Consider the following 17,776-nt stretch of genomic DNA (forward strand, 5'->3'; position numbering starts at 1 on the left):
TTTTCAATGTCTGGAGATACCATGAATGCCCATCGCATTTCAGATTTCTGCAATAACTAATTTAGGGACTCAGCTCACAGAAAACAGCTTGGGAAATTGAAAAATGTAGTACTGCCATTGCAGTACTACATTTTTGTGTAGCAGCAAACAACACGCGCAACCCAAGTTACGATTAATGATTTGTGGTGGGCACTCGTTGATAATCTTTCGCACTGCCCTGACATTTTTCTAGCAGTGCAGAGGAGGTGAACTTACGCAGCGAATTTCCAGAAATTGAACAGTTTCATGCCCCACCCCCTACTGATTCTACCGCGTATTATGAAGATCATTTAAATGAAACAAAATTTTTGAGTGAATAGTTGAGAGATAAATCTGGTTAAATTAAGAATTGCAACACTGGACATGAATACCCAAAGGGGGGGCGGAAAAGTGATAGTCACAGAACGACTGATCACAGCTATAGACAGGGCGCAGCAGCACTTCCTGCCTGTATCGATGCAGATGCGCCTATAGATGTCAAGGGCTGTATGAAATTTCCCGTTGTTGTTGAGTAATGTATGCTATGCGTTAAGCATGGCATATTATTACTCAGATGTAGCCATTACAAAGATGCGCACATCACACATGCGAAAGGATGCGCACATATGGTGCGAATCTCTTCGTGTGTGTGTGTGTATGATAGGAATTTTCCGTTACTGACTCATATATGGCTTCCTGATTGAAGTGTAAGTACCATTCTTCGCCAGGAAATGTTCGACGGTTCTTGATAGAGCACCAGATGTTCCATGCGCAGGTCCACGCACTGTTCCTCACTTAATATTTCACCACCCATATAGCCTACGCTATTTTCCGATAATGAATTCGGCATTGTGAACACGACTAACGAATCCGTATTGGAAATCGGCAGCAATCTCATCACAAGAGGTTTGAGGTTGATGCTGATCTCCCGCACGATTATATGGCAATTGGCCTTAGCTATCTAACATAACAAAGATCTTATATACCTGATCCTGACAATCAGAGGCCCTGGATGGACCACTATCTCTATGAAAATTTCTTACATAACTGGAAGACTGTGACACATTTTAAACAGTCAGCTCTAATAGATGAGTTTCACAAAAATACGTATGCTGATCTCATCTAGCAATGTAAATTGAAATCTTAACGGGAGTTCGTTCATACCTCTGGAAACGAAAAGCCAAGAAAATAATTCCAGGCGAAATAGACAGATTATAATGGAACTAACACTTTCACTTGAACAGAATGCATCAATCTCAGCACATATCAACTTCTTCCTGAATATAATATCTTACTGGACCCGGATAAGCATGATACTGTTAGAAAACTCAATGATGAATTTCCTCCTAACCATGATAACTTTCGTTTTATATTTAAGAACTATACAATGAATTTAAAAAATGAGGCAATTGACATCAAAAGAATACATTCCTTACACCCCAACTTTTTGCTCCGCATCTTCGATAAATGCCTCTCTTCCTGCACCATTCTCAAGGTCTGGAACTTTGCAACTCTAAAGATCATACGTAAACCAAATAAACCTAAAAACCGTCCAAAATCATACCCATCTATCTCATTACTTTCAAAGATTGGGAATCCTTTAGAAAGACTAATGGAAGATGTAGCTTTCAATATGGCTGTCGTCTAGATTCTGGTTGTGATGTCATATTGGTAGAATTTCGTAATCTATTTAATAATTAGACTTTCTTTTCGGGAGAAGTTTGTTTGTTTGTTTGTTATCTGGTTTTTAGGAGCATTAGCAACTAAGGCCATATTGCTCCGGGATATGCGGTGGTCATTCACTGACCTTTCCGCATCCTGCGTATTTGGTGGTGACGGGCTCGAACCCCGGTCAATCAAGAAGCGTGTGCTACGCACTACTGCTCCTTCCCACCTGGCTACGGAGGCGCCTTTCGGGAGAAGAGACTTCTATCATCTAAGAGAGGAAAATTGTTCCCGTCAACTATTCCTTTTGTCACTGAACTATTCTGTTATTCAGTTGCTGTGTATACCAAAAGTAAACAATTATAAGATGTCTCATGTTACGAAGACAAGGAGATTGTATGTAAAATAAATGCTCCTAAGCAGAGGGCGAAGCGAGCAATTTTTGATGTTCCAGAAGTAACCCAGTTGTTTTCAACGTAATGAAATGTGTACCAACTGCTTTGAAGGGTTTCTTTTTGTTGTTTTTAGTAAAGTTTCTTCCCTATGTTCTATAAAAAAATGTTTGTGCTGTTCGCTAAGTACTGTAAGCTAATATATTAATAAAATGCATTCATGACATTGTTCCATCGAAAATACTGAATTATTTGGTTCCGTTTATCCTTTAATTGTCCTAAATTAGTCATTTCTAGGTACAACACTATCACAGAAGTTGAAATACAAAGGAGTGATAGCAGAATGTTGGTTGTCACAAAGTCATACAAAGTTGTTCTACAAAGGGGTGTAACATTGTGACACCTAATTTCTTAAATTCTAATTGTTCTAATGCAAATTTGTAAATAAACGTAATGGTATTCAGAAGATAAGAGGTAATTATACCCATAATCATAATCGGAATATCATTTCGTTTATACTTACATGTATTTATTTTTATAAAACAGCAAAAAGTGTCACAAAGTTGTCCTGGTTTACGGTATTGTCCAAGCCAACCAGAATTCGCACACCCGTCAACTAGACCTAACTTCTGAAATAACTTCGAGTCAGTCTTGACATTCTCTTTATCTTCATTTGTTCCTTCTACTATCATCATCATTTCCTGATATCTTCAAGTTGGTGTCTTGTTCTACTACAGGTACTTCTCTTACTGTTCCTGTCTTACTAATTTCTTCAAGCGCAAGTCTCATCTTCCCTGCTGGCTGTTTTACTGAATGGAATTGAATTGCTGGAAGTGGGTTTTCCCAGTGCGGAATTCCTTTTTTCTGTTTTTTTTCTCTTTGTTTTCTGTTGATATTGTTGAGTTGTTTATTTTTTGCCCTTCCCTGCCTCTATAAGTTTTGTACTATCTCTTATAGAAGCGGAATTTCGTATTATCCTTATATAACATTAAGAGTAAATATGGCCCGCCTCCTCGTGTCATGGACGGATACCCGGGATTAGTTTTCCTAGTGATCGCTGCTTCCTAATAGCAAAGAGGCCAGCAACAGCAATTTAAGCATCATATACACACTTCTGTTTTTGTTTTTTTTATCATCACAAAGCACCACTGAAGATTTTAACTAACTTAAAGGATCAGCCCTATGTATAACGCAATATATAATTAATTTTCTCAGAATGGAGATGTGACTACCTCGTGATGAGCTTAATTTGCTTATAAGATAGCGACAAAGGACTTGCTGTTAAAAATCCATTGCCGCTTAACATCACAAGAACAGAGGAGGAAAAAAAGTACGTGGTGCTTAGCACAGACGGCCGGATGACCAATTTATTTCGTCTAATTAGAATAGTCTACACTTAAGTGAAGACATGCGCGCGCGGAACTTTTGCCGCAAAAGAACTTCGGCACAATGAGTTCATTTAGAACAGAGATAATCATCTCCTACAGTCATGAACTGATAAAAGAAGACGTCTCGAAGTGCCAAACGGTGTCTTTTCGTTTGTGTGTAACTTAAGTCATTTGGCAGCCAGTCGAACGTTTCTGGTTTTTTTTTTTTTTTTTTTTTGTTGTTGTTCTATAGCGGAGAAGGGCACCTGGCAAAAGCAGCATGTCCAATTGGGCTTTCGCTTCAGTGCCCAGTATTGAATTCTAAGATTAAGTAGAGTTTCACATATCTTCGTACTAAAATGCACAGGTCCAAAGGTAAATGACCCTGCAAAGCCTTTTAAGTAGAGCCTTGTTTGGGCCTTCTTTTAGAAATTCTGCCCAGCAAGAGATCCAATTAAATCTGTTAGTCAGTTTTACTTGGTGGCAGACGGAATCCGAGTGGACCACAAAGATGCAGAGGGACCTCTTTCTGCTCTGGAATTTTCGAAGCGTTCCATACACTTATTCATAGAATCAAACAGAAGTATTTTTATTTTCTCGGGGAAGTTATTTCTTTTTAGTCAGCAGGAATCATTTAGATACTTGACTTTCTACAGTAGAAACTCATCCAGTATAATTCACCCAACGTTCATCATGGTCATGTCGAATACTTTCTTCAACAGCCTCCTAATGGCTCATATAAACCATTGTAATTATTTGTATGTACGCCCCACAAACGAAAATTAATTGTTTAATTGACTTTTTAATTAGCCCTAGTGACTTTTATTCATGCTCTATAAAATACGCAAACAGTGTTTGTGTACCACAGTTCATCAAGCCGAACTGCACATTAGTTTCTGACATCAATGTGGCAAGCTCTATATATTGATCAGTTTTGAAACTTAAACTCGTATGGTTGCTATTGTGTTCCTCTGCTCGATGAATGTGTTCTAAAGATTCTGTTTAAACAACAGCAACATTTTATTTCGGAATATCTTTTCCACACCTAAATTCCTTTTTTTATTATTCTTTTATTTATTATTATTCCTTTTTAAAATTATATTTTCACCCCTGGATAGCGATAACGTTGGTGTATTGTCAAACAAGCATTTACAGCTGGAGGATGCTCATTTTGACAAAGGAAACTGGAAAAATAATAAAATAAATAACGAACGTTCCCTTGAATCACTGCAAGCTGTTGCAGAGAGCTTTCAAACAAATTTTCTTGCACGAACAAACTTGGTTTTGCTCTCATTTTCGCTTTTGGGGTCGAGCTACGTTTTCGAACAGCTGTTTCCCACGTGTGAGCAACCCGATCCGCAGTCACGTCAACAACTTATCATTCGGAAGCTTGCATACGCCCCAAGACTACAGATGATGAGTTTAACTTGTTAGCTCTAAGCGCCCTGTTCTTTTTTTTTTTTTTTTTTTTTGTCTTCTTGCCCTTGTTTTAACAAGGACAAATCCACTTTAACCGGCTAAAGTTCAGGCACATAATTATCAGAGCGATGAGTAGGATTTCATAATAATTATAATTTTTTGTTCTTGAACTTTAAATTTTTTAAAATTATTTAACTGTCTGGTTAATAAATGGTTCAAGCTATACGCTCAGTTAAGATCATGGAATGACTGGTTACACTGCAAACCACAAATTAAATGTCACACCAGGGGAATATTAATTCAACTACCCAAGCGTTAAAACTGTGTAACTCTACTTCTTTTACTTTACAGATTCTAAATTCGATTAACACATCAAATTCTCAAGTACTCTTTTGGTGTTTAACATTTAAAGTTTATCTTCACTCTTACGTCTAGTACAGTCATCACTGCACCATGCCCTCATGGGCAACACAGTTTTGTATAATTTCCCTAGAGATGGTGTTCGGTTGGCGATTAACTTTATTTAGCAATCTAAATGATCAGTACTCCAATGTCTCCATCTTCTTAATTTGGGAGTTGGGGCGCAGACCAGATAATGACTGTTGATTCCGAAGATGGAATAGAGTTCCGAGTGGATCGCAAAGATGCAGAGGATCTTTGTGAATCTGAAATGAGATTCTGAAACTTAAAGAAATGTACCGATGCCTTGGACATGCAGAAGATACTTGAAGAATTTTTTCAGATATTCTTCCAAAAATGGCGGAATTATTGGGCTTACATGTGACGAATCGTTGAACATATATTAAGTCACGAATGAAATCTCTATTTTTAAGTACATTCTCATAATTTCTGGGTAGCATTATGAAAGCGCAAGAAAACGAGAGAGGGAGACCGACAAGAAGAGATGCAAGAGAAAAGAAAACAAAGAAAGAATGCCCCTGTAAGTGGAAGGGAGAGGTTTTCCCTGTACAGATGCCGCACGTGCTGTTTAATCTTGGGGAGGTCGAGTTACGGGGCATTTCTTTTCTTCCGTTTTTCTTTGTTTAATAGCCCCTGTATACACTTACTAACGTGTCTGTATGAGTGTGTCTGTGCGTGCGCTGGACACTAATAAATGCTGCTATCACTACCGCATTAGTTGATAGTTGAGTAAACGATCCACGTGGAGTGTCTACTTCCTGCCGCTACGACCATTAAGAGCAGCCCCGTGAAGGGATCATTGTCTGACACTTAAAGGAGCAAGGAGATTGTGCGCTGTCTTCTCGCTGCCATTAGTCGCTTAAAGTGACTTTATATTGTTGTCCGTAAGCAGCGGGAAGGAGGGCCTCCCGTCTCTCAGCCTGCCCGTGATGTGGCAGCCAAGCTCTCGTTCGCTTAATGCTAGGTTTTTTGGGAATCTCCTTCGATGCCCCAGAATAGCTTTCGCTCTAAAAATAACGTCGACATGTAAGAAGGTTGCACAACTGACAGCAAAAGGAGATCTCGCCTGTACTCACTCACTGGAAAGACACTTGCTGAGCGCTCCTTCTACGTGATCTGGATTCGTGTACGGAACGTTAAACGATGATCTCGCAATTTCTGACAAGCACCCCTTGTTCGAATTATTCCTTCATTCATCTTTTCTTCCTATTTTCTAATTTTATTGGGACAATTTCCTGTTGAACAGTTCCTGGTAAAAGGTTATTTTTCGGCAACTTTTGACCAAGTGGTGCATCTTACTCTCTCCCTTGTCCCCTGCTTATTGTTTTCTTTTTCGGTTTTTCCATGAGTCTCGAGTTGATGACATCCTTAAGGTGAGATCCTTAGCCAAAAGCTTCTGAACAGGTACCCAGTTTCGTTTGTTGCTGGAATATATCATTTATGACTGCATCTCCTGTTCCATGACAAGAGCGCACATGTGGAAAGTGATGTGGTCATGTACTCAAGATAGGACTCACCTCCAGCCTGTAATGTTTTTGTTAACTACCACCCTCAGTTTGTTCATAGTTGAATTTACCATACGACTGGGTTTATATTTCTGTGGTATTTACTTTTTATAAAAAAGTTCATGAAATTTCGATGAAAAGAAAATGGATTGATCTTTTTTTTGTTTTCATCAATAACATCCAAAATGCTGATTTAGTTTTTGATGATCGTGACCCGTTGATATTTCGTTAGACCCTCCTTGGCATCAATAACTGCAGCTCAATAGAATTCTGCTCCGATAAAATCAGATTATGGATGAATTCTCTTGTTGAATCGAAGTCATGCATGTACTACAATTTCCTAAAGTTCTTCGAGTGTTCGTAGTTTCTGTTCCACTTTCTGTTCCCTTCAGTTTTTCTTTTTCATTAGTTGCCCCATACAGGAAAGTCATATGATCAGCATTTTCCATAATAGATCTTGTTTTTTTTGAAAATAAAACTATTAAATACATCAGTTGCTTGCCCATAAATATTAAATACGTCAGCTGCTTATCAAAATCCTCGCCCTTCTTATGGGATTCGATATCCTTTATTGAGATAAACAAACATAATACGGATTCATTTATATTATGATTCAGTTATAACTCAGTTTAAAGCTCCCAAAACAGAATAAATTAAAAAAAAGAAAGAAAGAAATCCTCTTAGCAGATAAGGCCATGAAGTCTTAGAATATTATGTCTGGAGCTGCATGTAATTTTCGATTGGTTCGCAGTTTGCTGGATAAAAAAATCCAAGTTTCCGGGAGGGAAGACGCACCTAATTCTCTTCTGGGAATAACTCAGCAACGTTGTGAAGAAGCCCATAAAAATTACTCGCGAGTTCCATTCGAAGTCAAGCCTTTTTCACCCGGTGTTGGAAAATTGTGTCACCCCCCAGGGCAGTAACACGAGCAAGAAACCTCAATAAAGATGTCGGAAGCCGTGGCCGGAATACCACTGCTTCATTTACTAGTAGTGAGAAAAGGTATGGAACACACCAGCTTCAGAATAGGTACACACGTTCAAATACACATGACCCAAAATATTGTGAATAATAATATTCTTCTCACCTAACCACTAGGTGTCCTCAGAGCTTATGCGATCATGCCAGCATATAAACAGACTGTTGTTGTTGTTGTTGGATTTTTAGAAGCATCGGCGACTAAGACCTGGACGAAAAACCCCGAGTTCCCGGGAGATAGACCATGCTACCTTCTCCTGAGACCGACTAACTCAGTCACGTTGTAAAAAATACCCATAAAAATTTCTCCCATCATCGACGGGATTCCAACTGAGGTCTTTTCCGCCCGGTGTGGGGAGGACGGAACAGATCATAAATAGAGTAATGAATTTATGCCTTCGTAGCAAGCGTAGTCTTTCTACACCGTGTGAAAAAGGTCTGGTTTCGAATCCAGTCTCTACTGAAAGAACTTTTGCCGGATATTTTCCTACTTATACTCCGGAATTATAAGTAGGAATTATATTCCTACTTATAATTCCGGGATCTCCGGGATTTCGTAAACTTTTCTGGCCACATATGGCCAGAAAAGTTTACGAAACAAAAAACACGAGAATATTGAACCCAAACCACGGTCGACTCAAACGCGTGTATCGTTGTACAACTGTGTTAAACACTCGGCTACGTCATAAAGTAGCTAAATTAGTCAATCCATAAAATGTACGCAATTTACAGACAAAATAATGGTGTCGCTTAGCCATAATTTCCCTCTGAGGAAATTCAGCTGAACTAACTAATCTGATTTGGACAATCGTTTCAAATTGGGAAGAACGAACAAGAAATGTTTTGATTTGCTTTTATCCTATGGTCTGTTCGCTTATTTCATGTATACATTTCATATTTGATAATGCAATGAAGCGAAAATTAAAAAGTAAATAAATAAAACGGACTACATTTGAATGCATGAAATACTCAGTAGAGCAGGGACTCATATAGAAACTATCCTCTCGTAACTGTGGATTTCATGGCATCCGAAATGAATACAATACCGCATCTAAATACACGCTCTCTGGACAGCTGCAGTAACGTGTGGGAGTTTTTTTTTTTTTTTGTGGAAAAGCACGCGAAAAAAAGTATCTGGAACGTTACTATCTCTGTCGAGCGTGTAAAATCCAAATGTTCTGTTTAGAGAGTCAACTGGCGGAATGGTGGATTACACTGCCGCCGGAAGATTCTTCTTTGATCATTCAATGTGTCAGATGTTAATTACGTTCTTTAGAGGCGTACATCGAATTCTTGGTGTGTTCTTTTACTCTCTCTCTGCTACTTTTGCTATTCGTTCGCGCGGAGATACTGCCAAGCACGCAACAATTCTAAAGCCATCTGAACATCGAGCCAAAGCAATGACCTTGGATGATATTCTTTGAGCAATTAGGCCAGGTGTTTTAACCATGAGTATGGGCAGACCTGACTGCAAACGATCATTAGTAATCACAGAAAACTTTCTACCTCTATAGCCATAGACGTAGTAATTGGTATGTTTGAACAAGATGAATACTCCTTGTAGTCTATTAAGTGCATCAGTTATCACGACAAATAATACCTGGAATAGTTTATAGTCAGTTCTTTTCGTTCCAAACACCATCCAATGCAAGCGAAAAAATCATAAGAATAAACACCCTGACGTAGCCAAGTGGCCAGGAGCGAGAGTGCAGTAGCACGCTCTCTGAGTGGACCGGGGTTCAAGCCCATGACTGCTGTATATGATTAACATTTGTATCGATGATTTATTGTACACTGTGGTGGTCGTGCCGGAGTATAAACAAGATCGCTAATATTCACTTGGCTTTGTATTTATTCATGGCCACAAAGAGTTATTTAATAAAATAACGAATGAGTGTGAAATTCTCTTACCAACGTTTCAAACCACAAATTTAAACTTGCAGCAGTTGTAAATCAGAACGGTACTTTTTAATTTCCTTTCCTAATATGTCTTATTTTATTAATTTTAAAGCAATAACAAACTGTGTTAAGCACCACAGTGTCCAAGGCTATGAGGCAACAGTATGTTATGACTGTAGGCGATTGGCATGTTTGCTGGACAAAAAAAAAAAAACCAAGTTTCCGGAAGAAAAGCTATGTTGTTGATGATAATGATGAAGGGTTTTTAGGAGAATTAGCGATTAAGGCCATATTGCTTCGTGTATACTGTCTGTAAATTAGATGTGTTCTGAGGTCGATTTTCTGTTTGCTGGACGAAAACCGAGTTTTCCAGAGTAAAAGCCATTCTCACCTGAGACCCATTAACTCAGCCACGTTATTAAAAAGTACATAAGGATTCCCCACTTATCAACGGGACTCGACTCAAACTCAGATCTTTTTCACTAGATGTGAGGAACGGCAATCCTAGCAAATGTGCTACCCTCGCCTGACCCACGTTGTGAAAACATTCCATGAAAGTTCCTCGTGTCATTGACGGGATTCGAACCCAGACCTTTTCCACCCGGTGTGGGGAGGACGGTGATTATATCAATTTTTTTACCACGAGGGTAGCGATCTCAAACATTATTTTCCAGCCACACCGTAGATGGGTTGAGAACGGGCAAGTTGGAAAAACCTTGTTTGACATTGAAATTCTGTAGGTCGCCATATTCTATAAATGTTACATAAGGAGTAAGGCTGTTATTCCAAAGAATAAATTAGAAGGGACAAACGAAGAAGAAGAAGAAGAAGAAGAAGAAGAAGAAGAAACGTATTGTTTTAAATTTTCTGTCAAAACAACTAAGGTCATGAATCGTCATTATGCAGTGTATGTAAATTGCGTTCATTCTATTTGCCTGTTTTGCAAATGAAAAACAAAAACGAATTTCGGGAAAAAATATGCTGTCCTTACTGGAACATTGACTAACTCAGCGAAAGTATGAACAAAAGTCCATAAAAGTTCTTCCCATCTAGATAGAACTTGACTCCAGGTTTTTACCACAAGATGCGAAAGGATACCGATCACAATCAGTGAACTGTCTACGAGAGCTCTTGTTTCGAAAAAGAGAAGAATTATAGATCAGGAGAGTATCCACGAAGTATTAGTACGAAAGGACAACGTCTGTAGGATAGCGAAGGGACGTGATGTAGGGAGAAAGAAATAGTGGTTAACTTGAGTGCTCCCTTATGGACAGAGCCGAGGAATTTTAGAAGTTTGGGTGGAAACGTGGTTATAAAATTGGATACAATACTCCATGCTAGTCCTCCGTGACAGTATAGTGGTTTTGCCACTGTCACTGGTCTGGAACAGTCCGGATAGATTTTTTCGTCTGTGACTGGAAGAATTTCTGAAGTCCTCTTTAATCGTGGCTATAGTTAGCCGATCTCAGGCTGAGGGTTCTCCCGTGAGTTGCTCCGAGTTTTTCAGCTCTTACAGCGTGCAAATTGGACCTTGCATACACACATGTACAGACATAGTACAACGGCTCAATTTGGTCTAAGTCACTGATATGCCAAAATCCAACAGACACTTCATGCTTGCATGATGTTTCTATCAAATTTTTACACGGATAACAGCTGCTCAGATGAAGGTTAATGTTAGAGCAAAAGAGAAAGTCCTGTTTACTGGATTGCAGAGGTAGCAATATTCTTGAAATACATATACTAAGAAACGTTGCAATTTAAGCTTAAAGTAAAAAATATGTTTCCTAGAAATCTGAGTATTATTGAATATGAGCATATGTGCAGTAAGATCGAAGATCATTATTTAAAGAACTATCGTTCAGTATTTGAATAATTTTGGCTGTTTGTGATCAGGTCATTAAAACGCAAGAGATAAACATTAGGTGTGAGAAAGAAACCCTTAGATATCCACCACGAATTTCGAAAATAAAGGACACTAGTACTGATCAGAGAGGAAGCTGGTCACCAATTGCAAATTCAGCAGGTAATTGTAAGATGTGAGCTTTCGTTGAAGGCCTTATGCCAAACAATGAAATGATTCATTTATTATTCATCTTAAGGAAACTGAAATTTATGAATCCTCTATTAACAACTTTTGCCCCTGATAAAGCACATTGCTATAAAGGATATTGCTACAAAGGCTACAATTTGCAAACATACATACAATTCCAAAAAAAAAAAAAAAAAAAAATATTGTCCCATCCTAAAAGTATATATCGGTTTATCGAATCTTCGTATAAAAATATATTAAGGAAAAGGCAAGAAATTAATAAACATCAGAAGAAAAAGGTTTTATTTAACAAAAAACCAGCATATATCTGTACGAAATATGATCCCTCCCCTCTCCTAGCGATACATGCGTTGTATGTCTTCACATCGAGTCAAAAAGGTGTCTAATGTCCTCTTGAAGAATATCCCCTCCATTCCTGAGTTAACTGTTCCCTTAAAATTGACAAAGTTTTGGTTTGGTGACACGGCTCTAAGTTGTAGTACCATTATGTTTTAGATATGCTCAACAGGAAACGAATTAAGGAAACTAGCAGGCTAGAGAAACATGTCAGCACTACAGGAAAAGAAGCTGGTCCTCTCTCTCTCTCTCTCTCTCCCCCCCCCAAACGGTGAAGGGGAGGGACCTTCTAGGTCGTTAAAGAGATTCCGTTGCTATCCTTCATTTCAGCTGGCTCTATCACTGAAATACCTCTACATGATTAAATGAACTGTGCAGAAGACGATGCAATTCTGCTTGTTCTTTCTGGAGTTTTTCTGCTCATCTATCTAATCTTAACATAAGAGACGACTGAACAAATTGGAGCAATGTGCTGCTGTGGATAAAAGGATGATTGATGGATCAGACAGAGAATGGTTATCAATGGGCACAGAGCACAGATCTTCGTGGACTGATATTATTAATGGAGTCTCACAGGGTTCGGTGTTGGGTCCTTTTCAGTTTTCTATATTTATCAATGATACTGATGAGGGAATATTAGGCTTAATGTCTAAGTTTGCAGATGATGCAAAGGTTGACAGGGTAGTTAACGATATTAATGAAGGTATGCTGCTGCAACAAGATCTAAAAAATTAGCCACATGGCAGTTGAAGTTTAACATTGACTAATGAGAGGTACTGCATATGGGTAGCAGTAATCCCAGAATAATGTGTCAACTGTGTGGTACTACACTCAGGGTAGTAGAAAATGAAGAGGACCTGGGAGTAATTGTACAGTCTGATGAAGTTCTCTGATCAGTACAGACAGGCGCCAGGACAACTCACGGGGTTTTGTCAATCATATACAGGAATTTTATTAGCAGGAATAAGGAGACAATTATCCCATTGTATAAAGCAATGGTCAGGCCACATCTTCAGTACCGCAAGTTCTGGAGGCCTCATTTTAGGAAGGATGTAGAACTGCTGCAACTGGTGAAGAAAGGAGCAACGAGATTGGTGAAAGGAACAAATGGGTGCTCTTACCAAGAAAGGCTTCAATTCTGCAAATTGCAGCGTTTGGAGACTAGGCACCTGCGTGGTGATCTGATTGAGATGTTTACGGCTTTGAATGGCTTGAGAAAACTCAATACTAATGGGATTCTTCCTCTTGCTCAGACTATGCACATGGGAGGGCACAAATTAAAATTAAGGAAGAATGATTGCAGAATAGATATGCCAAAGTTTGCCTTCAAAGGGTTGGGTGGTTGAAATGGGATTTGTTTTTTTTTTTTTTTTTTTTGTTGATGCTGTATAAGCTTCATTTCCTGAATAATTTTCCTGCTTTCCTGCATCATTTTCCACTATTAATACTAATGCTAATACAAATCCTTCTCGGAAATAAAATCTATCAGACCTAGTCTGTTGCCGAATTTTACAGTCCTCAAACTCGCTCTGATATTTTTCTGGGTGCTGCAGAATCAGTAGATAATGGAACACATACACTGAAGCCGATGTTGACTAAATTTCCTAGGATCTCGTCCAAGATGAATAGCTGTTTTCCTGAGGGTAGTATAATGGGGCTCTGTGATCCATCCAGATCACAGAGCCCCATTATACAGAATATCCCATTTATAAATGCCTTTCTGACAAACCGTTCTCATTATTATGCATTCTTATTTTACAACTAAAAACAGTATGTCATGCTAGTCACTCCAATGGCTCTGTACCCTGCTTATTTTCGCTTCCAACTTATAGTCTACTTAATCTTGTGTTAAGTGAATGTTCAGCGTGTTTTGAAGTACGTTTGCTGTTTGCTGGGCGAAACAACCCCAGTTTCCATTTCAAAAATCCTGGAACCTTCTCCAAAGACCGACTAACTCAGCCACGTTATGAAAAAAAGCTCATAAAAATTCGTCGTAGCTTTGAGTGGATTCGAAGCTAGACTTTTTCCAGCCTGTACGGCTGAACCAATGGTGTATATATGCTTTTTAATTGCATATACCATCACGGACGAAGTACTGACATCCAAATTTTTAGAATGTTCCATTCATTCTTTTACGGTGGGGAAATTTTTCTGATAATATATAAACAGATATAATATTCTAGATATTAAAATTAAAATCTCGCGAAGCCAAATGGTATAGTGAGCGTTCCTAAGGTAATACAGTCAATTCTGAGAGAACAGTGAATCTATTTTTAGATGGGATACTGCAAAATAAGCAAAGATTTCAGTTCTAGTTACAGTTTGCCTTATAAAGCAACGTGACAAAATAAAAAGATGAAGATGCTTAAAACACATATGTAGAGAGAGACCAGAAAGATGTAGTGTGAAGTAATCACTCAATCCACATTTTAAGATATTTGTGTTCCAATAGGTCTTTAACGTTAGACTGCTCCAAGTAGCTATAAAATTATTTAAATTTACACGCGCATTATGCAGTTTTATTTTATGATGCTCATCTCGATGTAATATGGTGTCGTCTGGTGGATAACACTATTAGACACATCGTTTTCCTGTGGAGGTTTCAATTTGTAGGTTCTTTTAACGTCTAATTGAAAAGAAAAAGTTCTCATCCAATTTCCCAAGAACGCTGACTCCTCCACAGTTAGGCTGGCCGTAGTTACAGTCCCACTGACGCCAGTTTTCTGATCGGCTGCCGCGTGATATATTTACGGCAAGTAAGTATTCTCTGGGTCAAACTGTCTTAGAAGTTTTCAAAGAAGAAATCCAAGCCAGTTCAAACTCAAACCTTGCATTTCTAATTTCTGATAAAAATTATAATTAGCGTGTTAAATATCTGAAGTCCTTAGACTCACAAAATTGGAATATTAAATTCTCAGAGCCCTTGTCATTGATTGGGCTATCGGTTCCTCTCAAAATGTCATGGTATCTATTTATGTTGGATTTCATCTAACATTATTGAACACAGTCTTTCATCGCTAAGATTCAACACCTCCTCTCAATGCATGTATATACAGTATAGTGTAAAAGCATCCGTCTCTCCGGCAGACTTATCTCAAGGTTAATGAATGTACTGCCATCTGGCGTTGATTGAAACAACTATCCAGGAGGAACGTTGTCAAGGTGAATCCAGTCCGGGATTGTTTTGTTGTTGTTTTTTTTAATTATAAATTTAAGCATATAAAGAAGTCAGATAATGAGCTTCTATAAAACTGTGCGAATCTTCTAGAATAATTTTTACATGATTTTTCTTCTGGTATTTTACAATTTTCACTTTACCATCTGATACTGGACGAATCTGATGTCATCATATACTGGAGGAATTCTCAAAGGCTTCTTCAATTTCAACTGTAATTAGAAAATATCCGGTGGAGAAGAGATTACATTTTCCCGAATAAATTAATCCGAATTTTTAGCCTGTGCAACATGCTTAACACATTTAAAAACGTACTCAAACAACCCCCCCCCCCCGTCCTCAAAATGCCAACCTTCTATAATTATCATTTCTGAGTTATTTGTCATAATTCGAACTAACTTTCTTCCTCTTTCTACTTTTATTACGTTTGTTTTTGCCATTCACAGATACGCTTTACCAATCATTGTCGATTTTCTATACGGTTCCACATTCTTACTGCTTCTTTATGTCTCCTGTTCTGTAAATGGATATTTCTTTTATCTCCAGTAGCATTCTACTTTCTCCCTTTCCTAACCAAACTGTAATGAGAAAGCTTCGGTTGAGAAAAGTGATTTGTTGCTGTCTTCTCCACTCTATCTCAATACCCAAGTGGTATTGTCGGTCGAGTTAATACCATCTTATCTCATATCCCGCCATTGCCCTTCATTTGTTTCCCTCCGAGATTGCTCCTCCACGTCCATCCCTAGATGATAAAGTGCACGATAAGAAGAATTGACTCCATTTTCTCTGACTGACGACGTATCAGATATATTATTTCTGAAGAATGCTATTGAAATATAGTAAGTTGCCAGAATAGTGTCTGTTGAAACATTTAGAACAACATTCCAGAAATATATTACGATTTGCTGATAATCCTTGATATATTGTGTTGGTGGTCTATCTAGGAATAGAAGAGCAAAAAGTTGCATATTATGTTATGGTTATATGAGGTTTTTTTTTTCCTTGAGAACTCCTCAGCAATGGAGAATTTTCCAATATGGTACTATCTCAACAATAACGGCCAGCTACTATTTATGAAACCCCATATAAGAACCATTTAAAATTCCCCCTACCTTCTTTCGAATTCTACAATCCTATTTCTCATATATAATGGCTAGTTCGTGACTGTGACGGTAAAGTGGTTTCGTCTCTTGTCAGAAAAAGTCTGGATACGATTCTCGCGGCGTTTGTCAAGAGCATTACGCTATCCAACTGTGGAAAAGTCCAGTTGGATAGCGTCGCTGCTTTCTTTGGTGATAGAAAATCGAACCGAGGTTCCCTTCGATTTCTATCGTTGACTGAAGTTGAGAAACATTTCCTGTGTCGGGACAGGAAGAATTTCCAAGGGCTTTTTCCCATACTCTGATAGAATTAGTCGGACAAGTATGCTTTAAATCCCCACTCTCCAATCTGAAACTCGAGTTTTTCGTTTCAAAAAACATATAAACCGTTATATATATAATTAAAGCATGTGTTGAGAAAAGAACATTCTAGTCTTTTACCCTGTACAGCTAGGATCAGCTTTCGAATTGCCGTAGCGTGTAGCACAGTGGTTATAATTGCAGTCCTCCCACACCAAGTGGAAAAGGTCTGAGTTTAAATTCCGTTAATGACGCGAAGAGTTTTTATGGTCTTTTTTTAACAACGTGGCTAAGTTAGTTGCTTTTTGACGAGAGTTCCATAGTTTTTTCTCCTCGGGAAACTTTGTTCAGAAAACAGCAAACCGACCGAAGAATACACGCAATTACAGACATAGTACGCTGAACGCCTCATAACCTTAGATGATCTGACGCTTAACGCATACACACCTAATACTTGATCAGAACTGATCACAGGAATCAATAAGGAACCCAGAAACGCTGCCAATTATTATGTAGTTCTCTTATACAGCAGTTTTAACTCCCACATTCAGATTTACAGATAAGATATACTGACGCCTCATAGTTTTGTCTTCATAAAAATCTACTCAACCAAACCCAACCTATCCCAATGAGTGTTCTAAAGTAATTTCTTTTACCGATTTTAAATTTTTATTAAAAATTTCGATTCCTTATGGTACGCTCGAAAATCTCATTTTGCGTTTCATCTGTATCGAATTTTGAATTCATTTTAAATATACTTACCAGTTACAGCTACGTTGAAATACTATCCCATTCACACCTTTCGTATTTTATTTTAAACCTTTACTGGTCTCTCATGATACGACGGGTGGTGACTATAAACAAACCCACCCCGTCTGCGAATAACATATCGAGTTTACCGAACCAGTCCCGTAATAAATTTTAAGAAAAGTGCACGGATCCTTTAGTCAGTAGTTTAATATATCGTTGGATCAGCATAAATAACTTGTATGGACGCAGTCAGCTCAACTAATCAGTTACAAGTGTTCCATTCAGAGCACTTACGATGAAGTGGAGATTGCTCCAATTTCCTCCGCTTTTCTTGTTTTTGTTCTCTTTTGTGAGAAGTTTAATCTTCTCATAAAAGGAGGATATCATTTCTGTATTTAT

The 17,776-nt window shown here is 38.3% G+C and overlaps 1 protein-coding gene across 2 annotated transcripts in view; it reads left to right on the plus strand.

Annotated features, from left to right (window-relative positions):
* LOC150089701 (uncharacterized) overlaps positions 1-17,776 on the plus strand; it is a 394,377-nt gene that overhangs the window by 109,431 nt on the left and 267,170 nt on the right. The window lies entirely within an intron of this gene.

The sequence above is a fragment of the Mastigoproctus giganteus genome, chromosome 2, assembly GCF_048544385.1.
Source record: "Mastigoproctus giganteus isolate SK-2022 chromosome 2, ASM4854438v1, whole genome shotgun sequence".
Lineage (NCBI taxonomy): Eukaryota > Metazoa > Arthropoda > Arachnida > Uropygi > Thelyphonidae > Mastigoproctus > Mastigoproctus giganteus.